Source organism: Papaver somniferum, chromosome 1 (genome assembly GCF_003573695.1).
Source record: "Papaver somniferum cultivar HN1 chromosome 1, ASM357369v1, whole genome shotgun sequence".
In the NCBI taxonomy this organism is placed as follows: domain Eukaryota; kingdom Viridiplantae; phylum Streptophyta; class Magnoliopsida; order Ranunculales; family Papaveraceae; genus Papaver; species Papaver somniferum.
Window position 1 is genome coordinate 235,508,836 of NC_039358.1, and position 18,331 is coordinate 235,527,166.

General features: G+C 37.2%; 1 long non-coding RNA gene across 2 annotated transcripts; it reads left to right on the forward strand.

Annotated features, from left to right (window-relative positions):
- The first annotated feature begins 14,050 nt into the window (after positions 1 to 14,050).
- LOC113319703 lies at positions 14,051 to 16,844 on the forward strand. 2 transcript variants are annotated; one of them, XR_003345760.1, is made up of 2 exons: positions 14,051 to 14,646; positions 15,610 to 16,844. It is a non-coding gene; the product is annotated as an uncharacterized LOC113319703 (long non-coding RNA). The 2 variants fall into 2 exon arrangements; XR_003345761.1 differs by having other exon boundaries at positions 15,661 to 16,844.
- Positions 16,845 to 18,331: the final 1,487 nt, after the last annotated feature.

Here is an 18,331-nt window from a genome sequence, read left to right on the forward strand (position 1 = left end):
ACATGAATCTGGCGGCCTCCATCTAATTTCCAACAAGTTTAAGAAATGATTCCACACTTTCTTTGCAAACTCACATTGAATAAAGATGTGTGAAATTGATTCGTGTTCTTGATGACACAAACAACAATTAATGTTTGTGATTTCCATCCCTCTTGGACGTAAACGATCAATAGTTGGTAATCCATTCATTGATGCATCCCAAACTAGAAATGACACTTTTCGTTGGGATGGCTGAATTCCATAATTCGACGGCATTCTGCGTTGTCTTGCTTGAGCTTGTCTTCGTAACTGTTGTTGTCCATCAATCATTTCGTAACAAGAAGAAACTGAGAATTCTCCATTTTTACCCGGAGTCCATGACCTTGTATCTTGTTCTGTTCCTAAATTGTTAGGATCCCCAATAGTTTCAATGAGCGCAGCAACATCACTTATATTTTCCTTTCTGAAACCCGATTTAAAGCCTAAATCCCATGATGGAGTTTGCAACCCATTTCTGTTGACCATTCTGTGTATCACTCTTCCTTTCTTGCAAGACTTTTTCCAAATTTTAGGAAAGAGCTCCTTCAAGGGTTGTGCTGTTTTCCAACTATCTTCCCAAAAACGAACATTCTTACCACTCGATACAACTTGCTTAGTCCCACTTTTCAAAATTTTTGATTGCTGAAGAATATTTTTCCATAACCCACACCCTTGAGTCTGGTTTGTTTGTGGAGCAGTCCATGCCTCTTCATCACCTTCACACCTCTCTTGGATGATTTTGTGCCATAAACTAGATTTCTCTTTTCCATATTTCCAAAGCCACTTAGTTAACAGGGCTTGGTTCATTACTCTTACAGATTTAACCCCTAAGCCACCTTGTTTTTTTGACCTGCACACCTTTCGCCATAAGACCCAATGCATCTTCTTTCCATTTTCAGAGTCTCCCCAAAGAAAATTGCGCATGATTTTTTCCAATGTATTTGCTACTGATGCTGGAATTGCAAATAATGAGAGACGGTATATTGGCATCGAGCTTAAAACACTCTTAAGAAGGATCGACCTCCCTCCTTTCGATAAGTATTGCCGTTTCCGTGGCGCTAGCCTTTTCTTTAGCCTATCAATAACCGGATCCCAAATACTGATCCTTCTTGAAGAACTACCAATAGGAAGTCCTAAATAAGTAATTCGAAGGCTTCCAACTTCACACCCCAGTACGCGAGCACATTCTTCGCAATTACTGGCAGCATCTCCTACTCCAATAACTGATGATTTTTCCAAATTAATATTCAATCCAGTAATTTGTTGCAGCTCAATTAGGATTTGCTTTAACGCCGTAAATTGCGCAGGATTTGCATCAAGAAACACAATCGTATCTTCTGCAAACTGTAAATGCGTTATTGGCGTTCCATTGCTCTTTACTTTGAAACCGCTTATTAACCCATTTCTTTCATTTTTGGCGTTCCATTGCTCTTATCCATTTTTATTTTTCATTAACTTTTATTAATAAAAGTGTGATTAGGATGCAAAGACATCCTCTAAGTGAATGTCTAAAACTAGAGGTTCACTTAGAGGATGTCTAACTTTTTTATTGCCACATCATTTTCACATCAATCGGTTGGAGATGATTTTTTATAAATATTGTTGTGGATCCTACGTGGATTAAGACTTTTTCCTTCACACATTTCCATTGGAGAGGCTCCGATATTTTGTTGAAGTACGCGCTCATATACATTTCTATTCATTGAAATTAAATTCATGGAAAACAATCACTAACATCCCTTTTGAAACACCTTTCGAGAAACCAGTGTTTTTCAAAGGATTTTTTCATTGGGTGTCACGTTTTCATGTCCTTGAAGCGTTGAGTTGTTTTGATATTGCTAACGAGACAGTGAAACATATTCTGCTACCGGAACATTTTCGGGACAAGTTTATAGAAGCACAAGTGTGTGTTTTGAGAGGTTTACTCTGCCTAATTGTTGTTGATGAGAATAGTACGTTTTGGGAAGTATGGACAATGAAGGATTATGGTGTAACAGAGTCTTGGGCTAGAATATTCACTGTTGACAGAAATAATTATTTAAGGCCTGAAGATTTAGACTTGAAACAATATTTCAAGAATGATGCGATTTTACGTAATGACGGCAATTCAAATTTTTTATATGACCTCAACCATTTAGAAGCTACAGAATTTGGGATCGATTATAGGTCCAACTCATATGCGGCGTTTTGTGGGAGCTTAATTCCGCCTGATTTGAGTAGTTGTTTGGGCAATAGGATACAAGAAGCTTAAGGTGGGGGATAAACAACAAGAGGTGAATGGTTGAATGTATAATTTCTTCTATTGGGTTTTACTTTTTCAATTGGTTTACCATATTAAACCTTCAGTTCATGTCATGGAATTTTGTTAAGTTATTAAGTTATATCGTTCGCAACGAGTTCTTAATTAGCATCTTCGTGTTTTTCTTATATATTCAGCAGAGAATGCAGGCAAGTTGTGTGGCGGTCACTGAATTAACAAGCTTATAATCTGAGCTATAAAGTTATCAACTTGGCCGCCGTTGGCATTTCCTGTTGTCTTTCAAGATACAACTAATTTTTTTTTTCTCTTCCAAAGATGGAATCGAATTAATTAATTAATGGGTCCTTAAAGAAGAAAAACAAAATCAAACACTGCCCTTGGTCGGTAGCCTACCAACAAATTGGGCTCCAACACCAACATACCAAAGTGACTCGCTTTTCCCTCTCTGAACAAACATACCAACATGGATGTGTATATAAATGAATCACGTAACAATTTCCTTCTATTTGTATTGTCCCACATTGTATTGCGGACTCCATACAATGCATAGAGCTCTTTTTTCAGGTAGTTGGGAGGTTTATGTAAGCTATCCGATATATATATTAGTCAAAACCCTAATTTAATCAATCACTACAGTCTTTTTTTTGTTTTTTTTTTGTGATTGAAACAGAAGTTTAGATAATGTACATCAAATATACAAGAGAACAAATTACCAGAGGTAATATTAAGAGTAAATTACAGCAAAATTGTATCCCAGTTGAGAAGAGTACTTGAGAAGTTTAGATAAGTTCCATGTCCAGCTGCTGCAGACCAAGCTAATACTAACGATTTAGCTTCGATGCTCAAGTCCGTGTCAGTTTTGAAAAGGCAGTTCTCCTTGAAAGTTCTATTGTAACGGAATGAGATTCCAAATTGCATTAGTGCTGTAAGCATTAAACGCTCATCTTTGTATTGTGTTTTTGTTTTATATTCAGTAGAGAATGCAGGCAAGTTTGATGGTTTATCATTGAATGATTATGATATGCTCAACTATTAAGCTTCTATTATCTTAATCATAAATTACTTGCGCAAATTAGCTGAATCTGAAAAGAATAAACAAAAACATTAGACTTGTCAAATGATTGAACGCCATGGTCAAATTGACGTGCCTATAACCAATAGGTTGTTTGTTTTGTCCTAACGATGGATCTCCTAGCCGTCTACTACAAGGTCATGAGGCATTTTTTTCCGACCCTGCAACGTACCTCTACTCATACCTCACCATTTCCCTGTGATGTGGCAACCCCTTCATGCTTCTGGACAAACATGGGTCCATTAGTGTTGAGTTGAGCCACTAAAGTGACGACACATTATGATCATGAGGGAAATATTTGGAGGTATGAGTGGGGGTGTAAAGCATTTTTCGCACTTCAATCCAATGGATACTTCCTGGCAGTTGCAACAAATAAATACCAATCTTCCAACTTCCAACCCGTATCTGCAATGATATTGGCCCTACAAATACTTTGTAGTCCCCGGCCAACCCGGCACACTAAAATGATTGGGCCGGACAGCCTCACCTGGCCCGTCGTACGACCCTAGGCCCTAAGGCGGATAAATTTGAGGAATTTAAGGTCTGTTTTCTGAAAGCATAAACAACCAAACCCTAACCCTAATACTAGAAAAATGCACCTAGATTCATATCGATTTCACTTTTACGTTACGCTGAAGATGCCAAGAGAGTTTATTGAAGAACAACAATGGTAAGTAGCTCCATACACCTAATCCTGATTTTTTACGTACACAAACAGTCCTACCAAAATATCAAAGTTATCTTTGTTTTATCCACGGGGGGCATTTTCTTTTGATGAACCTAGACATTTTAGTATCAAAAAGCCTTTTTTTTCTCTCCAGATCTCTAGCTAGCCTATTAATAATCAAGTGACTGTATTTCATGAGTTGGACAATCTTAATTAGTTAGATAATATTTTATGATGGAACTAATTGATTTATGATTACAGACATCTCCATTTGAAGACCGGAGTGAAAGTTGTTGCTAAACCCGCGCTTATTGAGTTGAAAGTTTTGAACGTGGAGACTGGACAAAATTGAGAAAAATATGAGAAACAAGATGAAAAAGAAGATCGGAGGGACTGGTGGTAGTGACAATATTTCAAATGGTGCTAGTATTCCAGAAGACATCACGATCGACATCCTACCAATGTTATCGGTAAAGTCTGTCTTAAGATTCAGGTGTGTATGCAAGTCCTGGAACAATCTTTTTAAAACCATTAATTTCGCTAAACTCCAACTTGATTAATCTTTGAAGAAGCGTATAATGAAGGTTGATGAGTGCCAAATATTGTATATATTTATCCCTTTTTGTTGGCATTTAACTCATCTTTTGCGCATTAATTCTACATTTTATCCCATATTCTGTATTTTCATTGTTTTCAAGAATAAATATTTTTTCTTACTTAATTTTGCATTTTTAGGTAACAAATAAAATCTGGATGAAGTGCGGAGCAAAAAGAGCAGAAAAGTAGTGAAAAGCCGGGAGGAATTACGCAAGGAAGCCGCGAAGAATGTTGCGCACAAGACCAAAAAGCTAGGAATGGGCTCAAGAAGGAAGAATTGTTCTTAAAGAAGATATGGGCTTGGCATACCCAAGGCCCAAAACCCTTACCCAAACCCATTTTCTGTAACCAAAACCGCCTCCATCTTCAGCCGTCGGATTGGATCCATCTCATCATCCGATGGTCGCTCCTTCATCGCGCATCAAAATCTGAAGCTCCTATCACACACCATAGCACCTAAATTCCAAGCCTTCAGATTAGATCACATTTAGATCCTACGGTCGCTTCTTTGCCTGCTCATCAAATCTCGATACTTCCGCTTAACACTACAGCACCTAACCTCGATCTTCGCCGTTAACTTTGTTGTATTTCACAATCCAACGGTCGAAGTGATTCATCTCTCATACCACCGTTAGATCCACCTACCATCTTCACATCCGACGGATCTCCTCGCTGCGCATCAACTTCAGATGATCCCGCTCAACACCTTAGCCATCAAACCCATCGACCCAAACAAACACCCACCTTCTTCTTCCCCAAAACTCATTTCCCCCAAATTTCTCTTCTTCCCCCGACATTTGCAGAGACACCATGTCCTGCCACCGCCTGCAACTCCACTGCCACCACCATCTCTTCCATCACCACCTCCACAACCAGCCGACCAAGAGACCTATCGAACCCCCTAGTCTATCTCTCTCCCTCATAGCTTCTTCTCACATAGGTGCTAAGATTAAGAGAGGCAGGATTAGGGTTTCGCTCCAAGATAGGGTTTGCAGTGCAAAGAAGACGAAGAATAGGGGATTTCGAGCAGCGTAAAGCCAGTACAAAGCATGGGTTGGGTCGAAATCATCCAATTGGTATGTCAAATTTGATTTTCCCCAAAATCAATTTAGGGTTTTCAAAATTAGGGTTTGTAGAAATTTTAGGGATTTGTAAAACTATAAAAGGGGATGTGTATGAGATGTAAAAGGGGTTCTTGGGTCATCCAAGTAACCATCAATTAGGGTTTATTTTAGGTTTAATTTTAATTTCAAATTTCAATTTTAATCCAATTTCATAATTAGGGTTCTTGTTCACTGTGTAGTGTATGATGTTTTAGTGTTTAATTGTTTGATGTTTTGTTAGTCTAATGCTCTTAGTTGTATAAATTCACTGTTAGCTTAATGTTTAATTTCTGTTTAGCTTTCATGTCCTGTTAGTGTTTAGGTTTAGTGTAATTTCTGTTCATGTTCTAATTCACCACTAGGGTGAAGATGAAACCTTAATTCCACTGTGTAGGAGACTACAATTCTGGCCTCTCATCACTTTGCTCTCACATTGTATGTCAGGCATACATTGTAGTTAGGATACCCCTGTGATTGAAAGTGCAGCAGCCCATGTTAATTGATTATGGTCCAAACCTTAGACTAGTTATGCTCTAATCAGATAGCTAGTACTTTGGGAGGATAATTTAGTTGCAATTGGAATATCCGACTTAGTCTAGGTTAAGAGGTGGAATCTAAACCCTAGTTTGCCATCAACCTTCCCTGTCATCCACAATTCCATCTTCAACTGTTTAGCTTTGTTTTCTTGTTTTCTTTCATTTGTTTCCCCTCATGCTCACTGTGGTGTCTTAACATCACAATCTTTACTTGTTTCACACACTCACTGTCCATTATTCATCTTGCCTCACTGTCAGTTGCTGTTGCTTCAACTGTCAGTGTTGAACTTGCTTCAACTGTCACTTTTGTTGTTCTTGTTTAAAGTCTCATGATTAGTAATCTGCCCTGGTTAGTGTAATCAGTTAGAAATTGGTTACAATAAGAAAAATAGCACTTGCACCCCCTTGTCCCTGTGGAACTGACCTGTGCTTGCCCTGTGTTGCTTGCCGACACTGTGCACTTGCAGTTAGAATTTTTAGGATCATTTCTAGTCCTACCAAGTTTTTGGCGCCGCTGCCGGGGACTCGGTTGCGGCGCAATTGCTCTTTCTTTCTTTTGGGTTGTTACTGAACTCTGCTTGCTGTAACTCCTATGCTTGCTTGCTGATTTTGCTTGCTGTAACTCCTGTTGAGTTGTTGCTAAGTCTGCCACTGAACTGCTGCTGCTGCCTGAAATCTGCTGTGGTGCTGTGGTGCTGTTCTTAACCTTGCTGCTGAGCTTGCCAAGCTGCTGGGTTGTAAGAACTTGACCCTTGTTGCTGCTGCCCTGCCTGCAAGCCCTGAACTGAACCACCTGCTGTTGCTGCTGCTGATGCTCTTGTGCTGCTGTGGTGCTCCTGCTGGTGCCAGGCCAAGAACCCTGTGAGCTGCTGCACCTGGTGTCAGGCCAACTGACCCTGTGCACTTGCAGCTTTGCTGAACCAAAGCCCAACTGGGCTGTAAGCTGCAGAAGCTGCAGAAAGTGAACCAAAGCCCAACTGGGCTGTGAGCTGCAGAAGGTGAAGAAAGTGAACCAAAGCCCAACTGGGCCTCAGAAAAGCCAAAGCTTAGGATGATCCAAAGCCCAACTGGGCTTTTGCAACCTAACTGAGCAGCTGGGCTGTGCTTAAGCAAGTAAGCCTAAACCCATTAAGAGAACCCAACCTGTGGGCTTCCATTTATAATTTGTGGGCTTGTAATAATTTTTGTTTTTCTTTATTTTTTTTATTTGGGCTTGTAATAATTTTTCTTTTTTTTTTTTTTTTTTTTTTTGGGTTTGTAATTATTATTGTTGTTTTTATTTTCTTTTATGGGTTGTGCTAATTTATGCTAGGATAATAAAAAAAAAAAAAAAAAAAAAAATTACTTTTCTCCCATTTTAAAACCAAAATTTTCTTTGCTCCCATTTTAAACCAAATTTCTTTTTCTATATCCCATCAAAACCAAATTTTCCCATTAAAACCAAATAGTGGGCTTTGTGTCTTTTCAAAATGGGCCAACCTAATGCTCTCCATGAATACATGTATCCGTCAATAAAAATTCCATTATCATGTATTGTATTACCTCAAACCAATAACCCTTTTAAAATAAATGCAAGCATGATACAAATACTTCCTATATTTCGAGGGTTCGATTCTGAGAACCCCTATACTCATGTAAGAGAGTTTGACAAATTTGTCGGACTATGCAACCTGATCATATGTCCGAAGACTCTCTGAAATTGCGTTTGTTTACATTTTCTTTAAAGGAAAGGGCCAAAACATGGTTTTACGGTTTGACCACAATCAATCACCACTTGGGAACAACTCACTAATCAATTTTTCCAAAAATTTTTTCCACATCATAGGACCATCGCTATTCGTCAAAGTATCAATTGTTTTGTCCAATTGGATGAGGAAACTGTTTTTCACTATTTTGAACGTTTTAATGATTTGTTGAGTGAATGTCCGCACCATGGAATTGAGAAGTGGAGACTTGTCGTCATCCTCTATGAGGGACTAGACTTTAAATCTCGAACCATGGTTGAGTCTATGTGTAATGGTGAGTTTATTGATAAATCTGTGGATGATGCATGGAATTTTTTAGCCGAGATTGCAGAGAAAACCCATCAATGGGAATCCGTTAGGGAAACAGGAACAACACCACATGATATGAGTCACCCCATGAATTAGAGTTTTATTCTTGTAATAGCTCCGACCTTAGGATTGAAAATTATCCTAGATTGCAAAATGCCTATCATGATGATGATGATGATTATGATGTTATGTTAGAAGAACATGTCTATACTGAAAATGTTATGGAACCTTTGGGTTCAAATACATTAGGCTTCTCTGCCCCGACCTTAATACATGATATTTCTTCTAGTATTCCATGTGATGTTTCCCCTGATGTGCCGATACACGAGAATAAATCTGTTGATGATGTTGATAATTCTGATTGATCTTGCCAATTTGATTGATGATTGTGAGCATGATGTGACATGTGTAGATGAGTTAGAAGATTTTGATTTTTGATTGATAATGATACGCCTATTCTTCTACCTAAGTCACAATCTGATGGCCTTCCACCCAACCTAGATTTGGTTTGTAACAAAAATTTTAAACCAACTTTTCTGAAAATTCCTAATCTAGGATTGGAACTGTGTGCCTCCCAAGTCCTCTTGGACTATTTTGTTTCAAAATATAACACTTTTAAAGAGCCACAGTTGGAAATTGTTTGCCCATCCCGAAAACAGTCCATTATGAGTTAGACCTTTTGAATCCTGAACCCCAAAATTAAAAGATTTTGTGCTTAAAAGTAAACCTGTTGAACAATTTTGGTTTAGGGGTGATTCATTCGGTTTTTCACTCTCACTCCCATTTAAGTCCAATTTTAGTGTTTTGAAACTTTCTATGTCTCTACACTTTTTCTTTTGGGTTGATCCTCAACTCTTTAGATTTTGGTGTATGGTGTGAATTTTTGTATATAATCCAGTAGATAAAATTTCTTAAAAACCCTTTTGTTCCTTTTGTTATATTTTGCTAATCCAATATGATCTCGGCTGAAATATGTTGGATTTTTGCCTTGAATAACGGAGTTTTAATTCTGCTTTCGCCGAAATCGGGTATTCTCTCTCCTTTTACTCTACTCAGCATGTCCCTTTCCATATGTTGCATTTTAATTCTTTCCATATTTTGAAACATTGAGGACAATGTTTAGTTTAGGTTTGGGGGTATAGAGTAGATACCACGATAATATGCTATAATTGAAAACGAACTCCTTCTTCTTTTTGAAAAAATTGAAAAATTCCAAAAAAAAAATTGAAAAATCAAAAAAATTAAAAAAATTAAAAAAAAAACATAAAAAATGGAGCTCATTTACCTTGAAATGTTGACTCTTGTGCAAATATGTATTTTTATTAGGAGTCTTAGTCTAGATATTTAGGCACCCTGATTCTAGCACAATTCACATAGTGATAAGAAATTTGCACGCGCACGATCTACCAATACATGTATGGCCTCGATCTTCAAGGTGTTTGATAGGAAGTTACGATTGCCAATCACTTTAGAATACTGAACGAAACTTGACTAGCTTGTTCTTTGGTTGGTTGGGATAGAAGGTGGAGGTTACATTAAGAAAGACAACCATCGAATTTAACTGGGTGCATCAAAAAGGGCTACCTCTTGCAAAGTGTCATGTAATCTTTTGTTTCTTTTTGTTTGTATCAAAAGTGTTTCTTATCAAAAAAAAAAAAAAAAAAAAAAAAAAAAAAGAAAAAAAAAAAAATATCAGAAAAATACAAAAAAATCAAGTATTTATCAATTCCATCATCTCTTGTTCCAAAAATAAAAAGAGAATAGTCAATGTAAATAAGAGTCATGTAAAGAGTCATTTTGTTGTTTCATTGTAATAAGCAAGGAGGGTGTATGCCATTGATGTACAACGCGAGTAATTGTGAAATACCTCCAACTCATTCACAATTCTCGTAAAGTCCGGACAGCTAGCTAGATTTCGACCTCAGTTCTTAGCCTGAGAAACTATCTCTTGGTGATTAGTAGTCATAACTTCAGATCTTTCTTTACACATGTGTAGATACACTTTACACTCTTATCACATGTCTTTTTTTGTTATCAGTGCTAGGATTGTGCCTTCGATAGCTAGATTGACATCTCCATTTTGCTGTGAGCTTAACTGTTTTGCACATGTCACATTTGATGGAATCTGAGCTATATTTTGTCCTTAGGTTTTGTAGGCACACCTCTGGTAAACCTTCACGAGACTTCAACTCGTCCACTAGGGACACTTAGTGGTTTAAAAGGCTTAGTGCATACGCTAAATGCATTCGAGAGACCAGCGACAGTGGTATAGGTAGGATTTCCTTAGTTTGTTTTACTTGAGGACAAGTAAAATTCAGGTTTGGGGGTATTTGATGAGTGCCAAATATTGTATATATTTATCCCTTTTTGTTGGCATTTAACTCATCTTTTGCGCATTAATTCTACATTTTATCCCATATTCTGTATTTTCATTGTTTTCAAGAATAAATATTTTTCTTACTTAATTTTGCATTTTTAGGTAACAAATAAAATCTGGATGAATGCGGAGCAAAAGAGCAGAAAAGTAGTGAAAAGCCGGGAGGAATTACGCAAGGAAGCCGCGAAGAATGTTGCGCACAAGACCAAAAAGCTAGGAATGGGCTCAAGAAGGAAGAATTGTTCTTAAAGAAGATATGGGCTTGGCATACCCAAGGCCCAAAACCCTTACCCAAACCCATTTTCTGTAACCAAAACCGCCTCCATCTTCAGCCGTCGGATTGGATCCATCTCATCATCCGATGGTCGCTCCTTCATCGCGCATCAAAATCTGAAGCTCCTATCACACACCATAGCACCTAAATTCTAAGCCTTCAGATTAGATCACATTTAGATCCTACGGTCGCTTCTTTGCCTGCTCATCAAATCTCGATACTTCCGCTTAACACTACATCACCTAACCTCAATCTTCGCCGTTAACTTTGTTGTATTTCACAATCCAACGGTCGAAGTGATTCATCTCTCATACCACCGTTAGATCCACCTACCATCTTCACATCCGACGGATATCCTCGCTGCGCATCAACTTCAGATGATCCCGCTCAACACCTTAGCCATCAAACCCATCGACCCAAACAAACACCCACCTTCTTCTTCCCCAAAACTCATTTCCCCCAAATTTCTCTTCTTCCCCCGACATTTGCAGAGACACCATGTCCTGCCACCGCCTGCAACTCCACTGCCACCACCATCTCTTCCATCACCACCTCCACAACCAGCCGACCAAGAGACCTATCGAACCCCCTAGTCTATCTCTCTCCCTCATAGCGTCTTCTCACATAGGTGCTAAGATTAAGAGAGGCAGGCTTAGGGTTTCGCTCCAAGATAGGGTTTGCAGTGCAAAGAAGACGAAGAATAGGGGATTTCGAGCAGCGTAAAGCCAGTACAAAGCATGGGTTGGGTCGAAATCATCCAATTGGTATGTCAAATTTGATTTTCCCCAAAATCAATTTAGGGTTTTCAAAATTAGGGTTTGTAGAAATTTTAGGGATTTGTAAAACTATAAAAGGGGATGTGTATGAGATGTAAAAGGGGTTCTTGGGTCATCCAAGTAACCATCAATTAGGGTTTATTTTAGGTTTAATTTTAATTTCAAATTTCAATTTTAATCCAATTTCATAATTAGGGTTCTTGTTCACTGTGTAGTGTATGATGTTTTAGTGTTTAATTGTTTGATGTTTTGTTAGTCTAATGCTCTTAGTTGTATAAATTCACTGTTAGCTTAATGTTTAATTTCTGTTTAGCTTTCATGTCCTGTTAGTGTTTAGGTTTAGTGTAATTTCTGTTCATGTTCTAATTCACCACTAGGGTGAAGATGAAACCTTAATTCCACTGTGTAGGAGACTACAATTCTGGCCTCTCATCACTTTGCTCTCACATTGTATGTCAGGCATACATTGTAGTTAGGATACCCCTGTGATTGAAAGTGCAGCAGCCCATGTTAATTGATTATGGTCCAAACCTTAGACTAGTTATGCTCTAATCAGATAGCTAGTACTTTGGGAGGATAATTTAGTTGCAATTGGAATATCCGACTTAGTCTAGGTTAAGAGGTGGAATCTAAACCCTAGTTTGCCATCAACCTTCCCTGTCATCCACAATTCCATCTTCAACTGTTTAGCTTTGTTTTCTTGTTTTCTTTCACTTGCTTTACCTTCACTGCTCACTGTTTGTTTCAACTGTTATTTGCTAAAATCACCCAACTGTTATCTGCTCTTGCTTCACTGTCCATTATTCATCTTGCCTCACTGTCAGTTGCTGTTGCTTCAACTGTCAGTGTTGAACTTGCTTCAACTGTCACTTTTGTTGTTCTTGTTTAAAGTCTCATGATTAGTAATCTGCCCTGGTTAGTGTAATCAGTTAGAAATTGGTAACAATAAGAAAAATAGCACTTGCACCCCCTTGTCCCTGTGGAACTGACCTGTGCTTGCCCTGTGTTGCTTGCCGACACTGTGCACTTGCAGTTAGAATTTTTAGGATCATTTCTAGTCCTACCAAAGGTATCGTAATTGACTCAGCGGAAAAGATAAGTTATGTTGATTACGAATTATTATTCAAAGAATCTAGGTTATTGGTTAGGGTCTCACAACTGTGAACATGATATATTTCATTGAGTATTTATACAGATTACAAGAGGAATAAATCAGCTAGAATATGAACGAGTTTACAGGGAAGTTTACAACATACGACTAGGAAAACAAGACTAAGTTACAACAAGAGACTATGTACGTCTAATAAGATATGACGAAATATAAAACAGATTCTGACTTGGTTTTATGTTCCAAGTGTATAAGATATGTACGTCTAATAATTATCTTCCGATAGATCAAAATTCAATAACAAGCTTGTTCATTTTGCTTATCCGCAGGAATATAATAATCTGGAAAAGTTTGGTTCTTGCAACAGTTTGGTTTGCTATAGATCATTTCAGAATGAAATTATCATTTGTAATCCGATTACTAAAGACTACAAGAAGATACCACCACCACCAGTCCCACGCAGCCAAAATGAATCTTGGGTTCAGTCTATGTTTGGCCATGGGTTTAGTTATGATTTGAAAACGAAGGATTATAAACTCCTTGTGTATAGTATAACATACATCAATATGCATGTGACCCATGTCCATGTCTATTCATTAAAATCAAATTCATGGAAAACAATCAAGATCACCCCTTTAGAAATACCATCTATAAATCTTATGTTTTTCGAAGGAATTTTCCATTGGGTGAAGCATCAAGGCCTCAAACATATGAGTTGTTTAGATACTGCCAATGAGACGGTCAAACATATTCTGCTACCCCAACATTTTCCGCACAAGTTTAATAAAGTACAAGCTTGTCTTTTGGGAGGTTGCCTTTGCGTAATTGGCATTGATCCTGAAAAGAACATTAGGAAGTATGGACGATGAAGAATTATGGTAAAGCAGAGTCTTGGACTAAGTTGTTTACCATTGAGGGAGGTAAGCTTTTATGGCTTCAGCATTTGGACATGAAACAATATTTCAAGATGATGCGATTTTGGTACACCATTGTGGCACTTCAACTTATTTATATGATCTCCACCATGAAGTAGCTAGAGAACTTAATAAGATCTATCGGATTCCCCTAGAATTTAATAGTATAGGTAACTGTGTGTGTGTGCTGAGCTGTGAGTGTATGGTTATTATGAGAGATTGTAAAAGTGTGAACAACACGTGAGAGAGGCGGTCGTCATCTGGTCACAACATAATTGATGAGTTGTATAAACTCAGAGTCTCACCATTTGTAAAATTAATCTTTCTCTTAATCAATTGATTATCAAAACCGTCTTCAATACAATGTAAACATTCGATTATCGAATGCTATCATGGTATCAGACTCAGAAATCACGAATTTCTGAGGGTATCGATCCATTTTTCGTTGTAGCAACATTAATTCTCTTTAATTCAATTTCATCTGCTGCTGTTCTTCATTAAACTCTGCTTGCTCTTCATACAAATCTATAGTTGTTCTTCATCTTACACAGAATTAAAATCTCAGATCTAGATTTTCTTACATCAACATCTTCCAAATTCATCTTCAACATAAGTTTTTCATCATAATTAGGTTGTTTTATGCAATATAATTTTAATCAAGGTTGTTGTTCTTGATTCTTGATACCGAGAGAGTCTGAGCGTGTTCTAGCTCGCTACACCTAGGTCTAGTTAGGGAAAAAACTTAAAGTCGTTCCACTGATTGGATTCAGCAGAAGATTGATAAGTTGTTGGTCTCAATTCTTATTTCAAGAACAAGGTGTTGAAGAATCTTGTGTTTCTAATGATGTTTCTGAATTGAGTTTCGTGTTGGAGTGGTGATGATTCAAAAGGTTTGAGTTCTCTTTATCTTATTCTTGTTGATTATAGAGTTTAATTTGAAGTTTTTCATGGAGCTTGTGGAATTGTAATTACTGATGATTCATAGTGTGAAGTTGAATTTGATCCTGATGCTGGTATTGCAACGTATTTAAGAGGATTAAGCATGTATTTTGAAACTAAAATTCAGTGTTAGGGTTTGAGCTCTTAGTATTTCAATTTCCGGTTGGTTGGTGAATGGATTGAAATCTCTTACCTCATCAACTAGCATCTGAGTCTCTGCTGGTAATCTCCATTGCTATCTTTAGATTGCTTTAGTTTTAACCATATGTGTTCAGCTTCTATATCACTAGCTCAACAAAAGACAATTCCTTCTTCAAAAGTTGTTTTCATCATAACTAGATTTGTTGCAACTAGTTTTTTTAATTAAGTCCTACTTGTGCTGATACCTGGTGCTTTTAAGTCTGAGCATGCCTATCTCTGTTACACATTGTCTAGATTAGAGAGAAGCTTAAAGTTGTTCCACTTGAAAGCGAGGAAAATCTCCTCTTAAATCACAGATGTGTATTGATGAGTGTATGGAATGAAAGTTTGCTGCACTATATGTGCTTAATTAGCTTATTGTCAGTTCATCCCATTGGTACTGGCTTTGGTACAGTCCTATTTTTATGAGTGTATTGGCTTGCGAGTTTAATGATGCAACTGAAGATGATGTTATGGAATTGGAATTGGAGAGTTATATTCAGTACAAGTTGATGTTCTCCTTGATGAGTCTACATTCAATTATGATGTAGCCTGGTTTAGTTGTCTTTTCTATTGTTTTTCATGTTGTTGAATAATGCCAAACTATCTCTTGTTTGCTGGTTTCGTTCTTTGATTGAAAATGATATGGGTACTTTAGTAAGTGCTTTCATAAGTTGATTCAACAGTTTGTTTGATGGATATCAGTTCAAGTTTGCAGTTATTGAATTTTACAGATATTACATTGTTCTTCTAGCTGCTGCATTATACAAATGGTTATTGTACAGGATATGCACTGCACCTATTTTTAGATGAGTTTTCAGCTTACTTTTGTGCAAGTTCTTCTCAGCATACAGTCGTATGAAGATTCTGTACACAACATACAAAGAATATACATTGCAGGGGACTATCGGGTTGTGAGTGATAGAATGCAATAAAGTGGAATAAATCAATGGACTATCTTGATGCTTGCTAGGGAGTGTGTGAAAGCATATTGGTATTTCTTTCTTATTGAGTAGTGCAGGGAGAAGAGACTGAATTTTGCTGAGAGAATTTTACTGCCAGTCTGTTATGTCATTGTTTCTGCTGCTTAATACAGCTTTACATCAACAGTTTGTTGGAAACTATTATTATGGCTGCAATTTTTTATACTATGAGAATTCTTATTATGCCTATCATGCTCCTCCTCCTGTTGGTAGTCAGAGACATGCTCATCATTGTGATTATGGGTACAGAGATAAGGGACAACTTTACTCCAGCAGAATATACAATGGACTGTACACTCACTATATCACGCCTTATGCCTCCTGTACAATATGGTATTTCTACACTCACTGTAACTACTATCTTTTCCTTTAATACTTGGCTCTCCAAATCAACATCAACTGCTAGCATGTTATACTATATGATGCCTGGATATCTACGTCAACAACTTCTACTGTTGCTGCCTGCTTACTTCTGTTTTACCATATCACTTGCGCACGTCTCATCTGAAATGTTATGCTTCAAGTTACTTAGTGGACAACTCAAGTACCAGCTAATGCTTCTACCAAGATTTTCGAGCTTTTGCTGGTTACAACTGTTCTTGTTCTACTGTTGCATCTCCATGGCTAGATCCCCAACTACTGCATGTTCTACATCCGCTATGTGTACCTCTATACCTTTCTATTTGGTTAAGTAGATGTGTGTGTGTGCTGAGCTGTGTGTGTATGAAATCTCAAGTGGTTTTTCCAGCCCCCTTAAGATTGAGGGAGGGTAATAGGATAGGTAACTGTGTGTGTGCGCTAAGCTGTGAGTGTATGGTTATTACGAGAGATTGTAAACGTGTGAACGTCTTCAATACAATGTAGACATTCGATTATCGAATGCTATCAGAATTCAGAACATGGGCGTTTTTTGGGAGATTAGTTTCGCCTAACTTGGGTACTTGTTTGGGAAGACAGTAGGATACAAGATGTGCAATTTTTAAATATCTTTTGTGTCATCTAATCAACTTACGAAATACTGACTCACAAAGAAGCTAAAGTTGCGGACCTGATTCATGAAGGAAAATGGTACATTTATTTGAAACGACAACCAGACAATGAGGAAATGAGGGAGCACCAACTGATCTTCTTGATTCTCTAGTAGATCCTCCAACTCTGGAAACAAATAATGATACCATCATATGTAGCACCAACTCAACCTATCTAAAGATGCGAACCAGTGGGAAACTTTTGAGTATGTTTGGAAAACATTTGTCCCAAAGAAGGTGCATGTTTTTGCTTGGATTATGGTGCATCATGTGAATCCAACCATTGATAATCTTTTGAAAAGAGGTTTTGTCACAAATGATACTCAATGTAAGCTTTGAACCTGGTATTTAGGTGTCTTTACTTTTCTTTTTAAAAAAACCTGTTAAACGTCCAAAAAAAAAACTCTGTTTTGAAATTTATGTTTATCCTATGTGTTTTTGTGTTATCTAAATCGCAGTTGTGTCGATATTTTCTATTTAATGGTTCTCCACAGACCACCGGATCACACTCCATCTCTTACTATGATAAAGAAAATAAATCTTTTTAGTGAAGTTTTCTTTTAGTCACAAGTTACAATATTATTTTTTATTTTTTTCGAAGGAATTAGCCCCTGATTCAAATACATCATTTAGTTGAGGTAAGAAGGGTAAGAAGGGTTACAATGGTAAGAAGGGTAAGCAGGTATTTGAATCAGGGGATATTTCAAATACCTCATTTAATTGAGGTAATAAGGGTTACAATGGCCAAATGGAAGCCATGAATACATTCAATTACATCAAAGATATACAACATACAAATTTAAATACATGAAAAAATACTAAAATACAAAAGCATTATATTCATGTACTGCATTCAGGAATTCGATTGAGAGAATTTGTAATCCACCATTTGAAAATTTCTTCAATATTCTTCTTAATTGAGAAATTAGTGTCTTCAATAATGACTAGATGCTCCTAAAGAGGAGTAATACACACGATTGATCGAAATTCGTGAATAAATCTTGTCACCAAGGATCCACATGTAGATCTTCGTCAAGTAGATGTAGACCGCCCTCAAATATGTGTTTGAAACGATTATAAGAATCGTTGGAAACGCCTAGAAGGCTGCATGAAATTGCAATATATAATGAAAAATCTAATTGTCTAGATCAGACAATCAGATATAAAATTAAAATAAGATATAAAAGAAACATAATAATCACCCGCACAGGGATTCATTTTATTGATAGTAATTACATACTATCAAAATATATACTTACTAAGATTCGCTAGATCAACCCGGTTGAACCTAGCAAATCTAGGTTAGAAAGATTTTTTTTTTTTGAAAATAAGATTTATATTACTAGGCCATCATTAATATGCTTATTCAGGCTCTTCAGAGACTAACTCATGGTGAGTTGCTCGTCCAATGACTGAATTTGCTGTTTTGATCATCGTTGAACAAG